This window comes from Arachis hypogaea, chromosome 11 (genome assembly GCF_003086295.3).
Source record: "Arachis hypogaea cultivar Tifrunner chromosome 11, arahy.Tifrunner.gnm2.J5K5, whole genome shotgun sequence".
Classification (NCBI taxonomy): domain Eukaryota; kingdom Viridiplantae; phylum Streptophyta; class Magnoliopsida; order Fabales; family Fabaceae; genus Arachis; species Arachis hypogaea.
The window spans coordinates 100,555,089-100,562,244 of record NC_092046.1 but is presented as its reverse complement, the minus strand read 5'-3'; the positions used below and the strand labels follow the sequence as shown (position 1 = coordinate 100,562,244).

Here is a 7,156-nt window from a genome sequence, read left to right as displayed (position 1 = left end):
TTCAGCTCCATGACTCCCTTAGTGTTGTGCCTTTCTGATGCATAGTAGTACTCATTCTCAGCCACTGTCTCGATCACTTCAATGGCTTCTTCCACAGTCTTTTTCCTGTTCAATGAACCTCCTGATGAATGGTCTACAGCCTTCCTTGATTCATAAGAGAGCCCATCATAGAAGATGTGCAGTTGCACCCAATCATGGAACATGTTTGGTGGGCATTTCCTTGTCAAGTCCTTGAATCTCTCCCATGCCTCGTAGAGAGTTTCACCATCTTGTTGTCTAAAAGTCTGAACCTCAGATCGAAGCCTATTGACCTTTTGTGGAGGGTAGAAACGTGCCAGAAACTTGCTTTCCACCTCATCCCATGTTGTTAGACTCCCCCTTGGGAATGATTCCAGCCACTTAGCTGCTTTGTCCCTAAGTGAAAATGGGAACAAAAGAAGTTTATAGGCATCTTCCTGGACTCCATTGGACTTCACAGTGTCACAAATTCTCAGGAATTTTGTGAGATGTTGGTTTGGGTCTTCATTAGCACTTCCTCCAAAGGAACAATGATTTTCCACAAGTGATATTAGCTGTGGCTTGAGCTCAAAATTGTTGGCCTGAATGGGTGGTTTCTGGATGCTACTACCACAATTCCCAGAGGTTGGGTTTATGTATGAACTAAGAACCCTCCTCTCAGGGATGGCATCGTTTCCATCAGCTCTCTCATGGTTGTGAACTTCTCTATCCATGTTGAGATCTAAAGCTTCCTCAAAATTGTCCTCAGATTCTCCTTCAGATTCCTCTTCTCCCACTACTCTCTTCCCTCTTGCTTCCCTTCTAAGTCTATGAAGGGTCCTCTCTGGTTCGGTATATGGAGGAGTTGATGTCTCTCCTCTCCTACCTGTCATACAAGAACACAGATCAAACACAAACAAGTGAAATACTCTTGGTTAATGGAAGAGTATGGTTAACTCAATTGAGGAATTAATTCAAACAGTTAGTGAGTCAGTGAGTTAGTTGCATGAATTTAAAGGCATAAAGAAGGAAAGCATGTAACCAAGTGCAGAAATTAAAATTCAACAAGTATCTTGGACAGAATTAACAAAGCAAGAGAAAATTGCTCAATCTAGTTAGCTTCCAATTTGAGAATTGTCAATCGAAAACCAATCCCCGGCAACGGCGCCATAAACTTGATGCGCATAATCTAGTTATGCTACGATTTAGGAAATTGCACGATCGGCAAAATTCCTTCCGGCAAGTGCACCGGTTATCGTCAAGTAAAAACTCACAATAGAGTGAGGTCGAATCCCACAAGGATTGGTTGAGTGAGCAATTCGGATTAGAAGTGTGTTCTAGTTGAGCGGAATCAAGATTGAGATGAGTATTGCTGAATGTAAAATTGGCGGGAAAAGTAAATGACAAGGAATTGAAATGGCGGAATCTTAAATTGCAATGAATTAAAGAGCAGAAACTAAATTGCTGAAATTAAAAGGGAATGGGGGTGTTGCATGAATTGAGTTGCAGAATGTAAAGAGAAAGTGGAAATCAGAAATGGGGAATTCATTGGGTTTAGGAGATATTGAAATCTCCGAATCAAAACATGTATATCTCTTCCTCAACCAATGCATTCATTGAATTTTGCTTGGCAATCTTATATGATTGGATCCCAATCCCTTGGCTCACCAATTCTCTCTAAAAACAAACAAATTCCCAATCCCTTGGTTTAAATGTTCATAAGAAGAGATGATGCTTGATCACTGATTATACCACACAATTTCATGAACCACAATTTGGTAGGATTACATGTCACAATATCCATCCAAACCCCAATCCAATTCACTGTGAGAAAGCTTCTCTAGCATGAATCCTCCATTCCTTTCCCAAGGCTCCGAAGGATTCCAAGTATGGGTAGTTTCTTTCCCAAGACAACTACTCAATGGAATTAGATCGAGAAGCTTTCTAACAAAATTCAAGAGAAAAGATTGAAGAAGAAGATAAACTATTATTGATTCATTGAATTACAATAGAGCTCCCTAACCCAATGAAAGGGGTTTAGTGAATCATAGCTCTGAATTCAATTACAAAGAAAAGGGAAACTAGCTAAAAGTGAAAGTAAAAGTCCCCTCTAACTTAACTTCTATCCTATTTATACACTTTCTATATTGAGCTTCAGTTGTGCTTCTTGGGCTTTGAGGCCTCTCCTTGCTTTCCTTTTGCCTTGGGTTTATGATCCATAATCTTGATGAGGTTGTTGATCCAAATCCTGTAACATTTATTGAGCCAACTTAGTGATAATCAAATAATGACACATGACTCAATAAATTGAGATTTCAAACTCATCAATCCTTCAGGCCCAATCCCATAAACCATGATATTCAATTGGGTTTCATACCAAAGTAAGTTTAAGTTAATCTTTGTGCTCAAAGACTAACTTAAATCACAATATTTTTGGCCCAGAAACCTTTTCCAAGAGTGGCGTTTAAGTTGTAGTTTAAGCTTAAACTGCAGCTTAAACGCCAGACACTTCCAGTGAGGCCTTTTGTAGAAGCACGTTTAAGCTTCAGTTTAAGGTTAAACTGAAGCTTAAACGTGGAAATGGAAGAAGGTAGCCCTGGAGAGTCATGTAGTCGAACACGTTTAAGCTTCAGTTTAAGGTTAAACTGAAGCTTAAACGTGGAGATAGGAAGGGCAGCCCTGGAGGTCGAACACGTTTAGCCTCCAGTTTGAGGTCAAACTGGAGGTTAAACGTGGAAAAGGGTGGAGGCATACTGGAGGTCGAACACGTTTAACCTCCAGTTTGAGGTCAAACTGGAGGTTAAACGTGGAAGCTTAGAATGGTAGCCCTGGAGGTGTCGAACACGTTTAACCTCCAGTTTGAGGTCAAACTGGAGGTTAAACGTGGAAATGGAGAGAGCAACCCTGGAGTAGAAAAGCTGTCGAACACGTTTAAGCTCCAGTTTGAGGTCAAACTGGAGCTTAAACGTGGAATGGCTCCCTGGTACTCTTCCTGGTTCTGGCGTTTAACCTCCAGTTTGAGGTCAAACTGGAGGTTAAACGTGGAACTCCTCCCTGGGTGGCATACTCATTCTGGCGTTTAACCTCCAGTTTGAGGTCAAACTGGAGGTTAAACGTGGAATGCTCCTTAAGTGAGGCTTTTCATTCTGGCGTTTAACCTCCAGTTTGAGGTCAAACTGGAGGTTAAACTTCAATCCCAGCATTTCTTATCCTTCATGATTTTGGCGTTTAAGCTCCAGTTTAGGCTTAAACTGGAACTTAAACTCCACATGTGATATTCAAGCTTCCTTTATTGATTTTGTTGCTTCCTTGCTTAGCCTCTTCTTCCCTGAAATCATCCAAACAATTGCATCAAAGTCTTGCAAAATTTCATGAGAAATCTTCCATTCATAGCATTTAAGTAATATAACTAAAACTTATGGAATTTGCATCAAAATCATATTGTTTGGATGGTTCATTGCTTTGTTCTTCATTTAACCATTTTTGGTTACTTTAAGCTCAAGAAAATGCATAAAACAACTAAAACTAACAGAAAAATGCTAGTGAAACTAGCCTATGATGCCTTGGCATCAAGCTTTCATCTGGAACATTTATGAAATCTTTGAAATTCTGAAAACCTTGAAGAAGCAAATCAATTAAATCAAGTAAAGAAAAAGGGAAGTATGAGAAAGTTGAAGGCTTTGAGTACTAACGATAATTTATTAGTCAAGTACTTGTGGTGTTTATGTATCAAGTAAAAATATTGAAAACAAAACACTTAGAGTCAAGGCTAGGCTCAAGTGCAACGCACTCCCTCAAAGCTCAAGGCTCTAAGCATCAATGATTAGAGAGTAAAGAAAAGAAACAAATGAGCTTAAAGAATCCTCTAGTTTCATGCTTATGCTGCTTATGTATCAAGTGGTAATACTTGAAAACAAATCATTTAGAGTCGAAGCTTTTAACTAATAGTGAAAGCACCCAAGAAGCTAAGAAAAGAAAAGATTACAAATGTGTGAGAATCTTGTACCCTTTTTCCATATATTTTATAGTTGTTTTCAGTTAGAATTCATTAAGTTTTATATTATTTTGGTACAAAAATCCTCTTTGGATGCTACTTTGAGTTATTTTATATTTTTATGATTTTAGGTGAAATTCAGAGCAATTTAGCAGAGTTTTGAGTAGAAACAGAGAAGTTGGCAGCACCCTCTTGGGCGCTAAATCCCAAGATGACGTTTAGCTCCAGCAACACGCACAAAACAGAAGGATCTCTGCTCTTTACGGGAGCTAAATGCCCAACTGGCATTTAGTGCTAGGCAGCCCAGCCTGAATCCACTCTCTTGGAGCATCTTTAGTGGATTTAACTTTCAGTTGTCATCTTTTATTTTATTTTTTTAATTTTTGAATACAAGAAATATCTTTTAGTTTTAGAATTAATTATTTTTTTTTCAAACCAAATTAGGTTAGATATAAAAGGAAAAAGATTCTCCCTTTATAATGATTCAAACCCTTTTGGTTTTGGCGCTCTTTTCAGAACCCTAGTTTTTCTCTATAAGTCATGAGTCACTAAACCTTTTAGTTAAGGTTAGGAGCTCTATTTATTTCTATGAATTGAGATTATTGCTTTTCTATTTTAATTGATGCACTAATTCAATTTCAAGGATTACTTTCGTACTTAATTTTATGAATCTGGGTGGAACGAAAGTATGACCCTTATTCTATATGCGTTCTTGTGACCCTTGGAAGAGGTCTTACACTTGAATACAGCTTGAAAGTAAATTCCTCCTAAATGAATAATGCAATGTTAAAATAGTTGGTAAGAAGTTTTAATCCGGAAAAGTAAACATCTCAGATACTTTTACTGTTTTCTCTCACTGTTTTTACACCAAACATCTTAATTCTTTGTTTACTCTTTGATTTATTATTTTATGCAATTTCAACCACCAAATCAACTTTTCTGTTGCCTAACTAAGTAAATCATTTAACCATTGTTGCTCTGTTCCTTAGTCCTCATGGGATCGACCCTCACTCACCTGAGGTATTACTTGGATGACCCGGTGTACTTGCCAGTTCAGCTGTGGATAATCCGAAAATCCGCACCAAATTTTTGTCTCTGTTGCCGGGGACTGATGATAATTGACACCTACCAGTTGTCTGGTTGCTTAGATTAGGTATTTTATTAGTTTATTTATTTATTTTTCTTTTAACTTTCGAATTAGGTCTTATTTATTTCCCCTTAATTTTTTATTTTAAGTTTGGTGTCCTGTTAGTTATTTTTCCTTTCCTAGTTTTTGTAATTTTTTTCTTTTAGTATCCTTCTTTGTTTAGTTTTCAAAAATTTTAGGTTATTGTTCTTTCTTATTTTTTGAAAATTTTTAGTTATTTAATTGCTTCATTTTATCTTATTTCTTTTTACATAAGATATCTCACTGGGAGTTCTCTATACTCTGACATAGAGATTCCCATTTTTCTTTATTTTCTGTTTGTTTGTGAGCAGGAACAGGGACAAGAAACCCCTTCTTGAATTTGTTCGTTAACTTGGGAGGACCTTGAGGCAGTGTTTGCAACATGCGAGAGCTTACAAATCCGGAGAGAATCTCAGAGATACTTTTGAGAAGGAAGCTAAAGAGCTCACCATGGATCCTAATGGAGGGAATCCGAATGGTAATGAGAAAGCTAGGAGGACTCTGAGCTCCTATACTATCCGCACTCCTGACTTTTATGGGCGCAGTATTTCAGTACCTGCTATTGGTGCTAATAATTTTGAGATGAAGCCACAGTTGATCATTCTGGTGCAACAAAATTGTTAGTTTCATGGACTCCCACAGGAAGACCCGAAATTGTTTATCTCTAACTTCCTGTAGATCGGTGACATTGTGAAGACTAACAGAGTGAATCGTGATGCCTACAAGCTCATGCTCTTCCCATTTGATATGAGGGACAGAGCAAAGCATTGGCTAGAAACTCAGCCAAGGGAGAGCCTGGAGAAATAGGATAAGATGGTCAATAGATTCTTGACCAAGTTTTTCCAACCATAGAAGCTAACTAAGGTGAGGGTGAATGTTCAGAACTTCAGGCAGAAAGATGGATAATCCCTTTATGAAGCCTGGAAAAAAATACAAGCAGATGATCAGGAAGTGTCCTCCAGACGTGTTCTCAGAATGGACCAGGCTACAAATTTTCTATGATTGCCTCTCTGAGATGGCTAAGATGTCTCTGAACAACTCCGCAGGAGATTCCTTGCACATGAAGAAGATGCCTGAAGAGGCTAATGGGCTCATTGAGTTCAGGTAACCCTGTGAATAAAGGAGTTGTAGAGGTGGACACCCTGGATGCCATTCTAGCCCAGAACAAGATCATGTCACAGTAGTTCAGTATGATTTCTCAGAATTTGAGTGGGATGCAAGTCTCACCTGTTAGTACCTAAGATACATCCTATGACATGAGCGGAGGCTTCAACCAAGGGGAGAACTTAATTGTGCTCAAACCACTCCTGAGCAAGTAAACTACATGGGAAATTCCTCTGGAAATCCCAATAATAATCCCTATTTGAATACATTCAATCAGAGATAGAGGAATCACCCTAACTTTGGGTGGAAAGAGCAACCCTAGAGTCCTCAGCAGAACTTCAACAACAGCTCTCAAGGCGGTTTCAATCAAAACAAGTTCAATAATTCCAACAACCGCCAATTTCAAGCTCCTCAATAACAGCAGGCATCCACTTAACCTCAGAATACTCCTGACTTAGCCACTCTAGCTGCAGAACTTTCAAAGAGCACTCATAGCTTTATGCAGGAGACTAGAGCCTCCATTTAGAATTTGAAAGTACAAGTAGAACAGTTGAGTAAGAGAATACCTGAGAGACCACCTAACACTCTTCCTGGTGACACATAGGTAAATCCAAGAGAAGAGTATAAAGCTCTCATAATGGCCAATGACCCCATGTTGAGGAAGAAGACTCCAACTGTTAAGGAGTTAGAGGAGAAAGAGACTCTAAAAAAGGCTAGATCTGCATTGTCACACGCCCCACCTAGGGAGCCCATTCAAGAGCCTGGAGTACCACAACCTCAGAAGCCACGAAAGGAGACCAAGGATGAGCAAATCTCTCAGTTCTTGGAAATATTTAAAAAGATACAAATTAATATTCCTTTTGCTGAGGTTCTGGAGAAGATGCATGCCTCCC

General features: G+C 38.8%; 1 non-coding gene across 1 annotated transcript; it reads left to right on the top strand.

Moving 5' to 3' along the window:
* The first annotated feature begins 201 nt into the window (after positions 1 to 201).
* LOC112725619 (small nucleolar RNA R71) lies at positions 202 to 305 on the top strand. Its single transcript, XR_003164716.1, has one exon. It is a non-coding gene; the product is annotated as a small nucleolar RNA R71 (small nucleolar RNA).
* Positions 306 to 7,156: the final 6,851 nt, after the last annotated feature.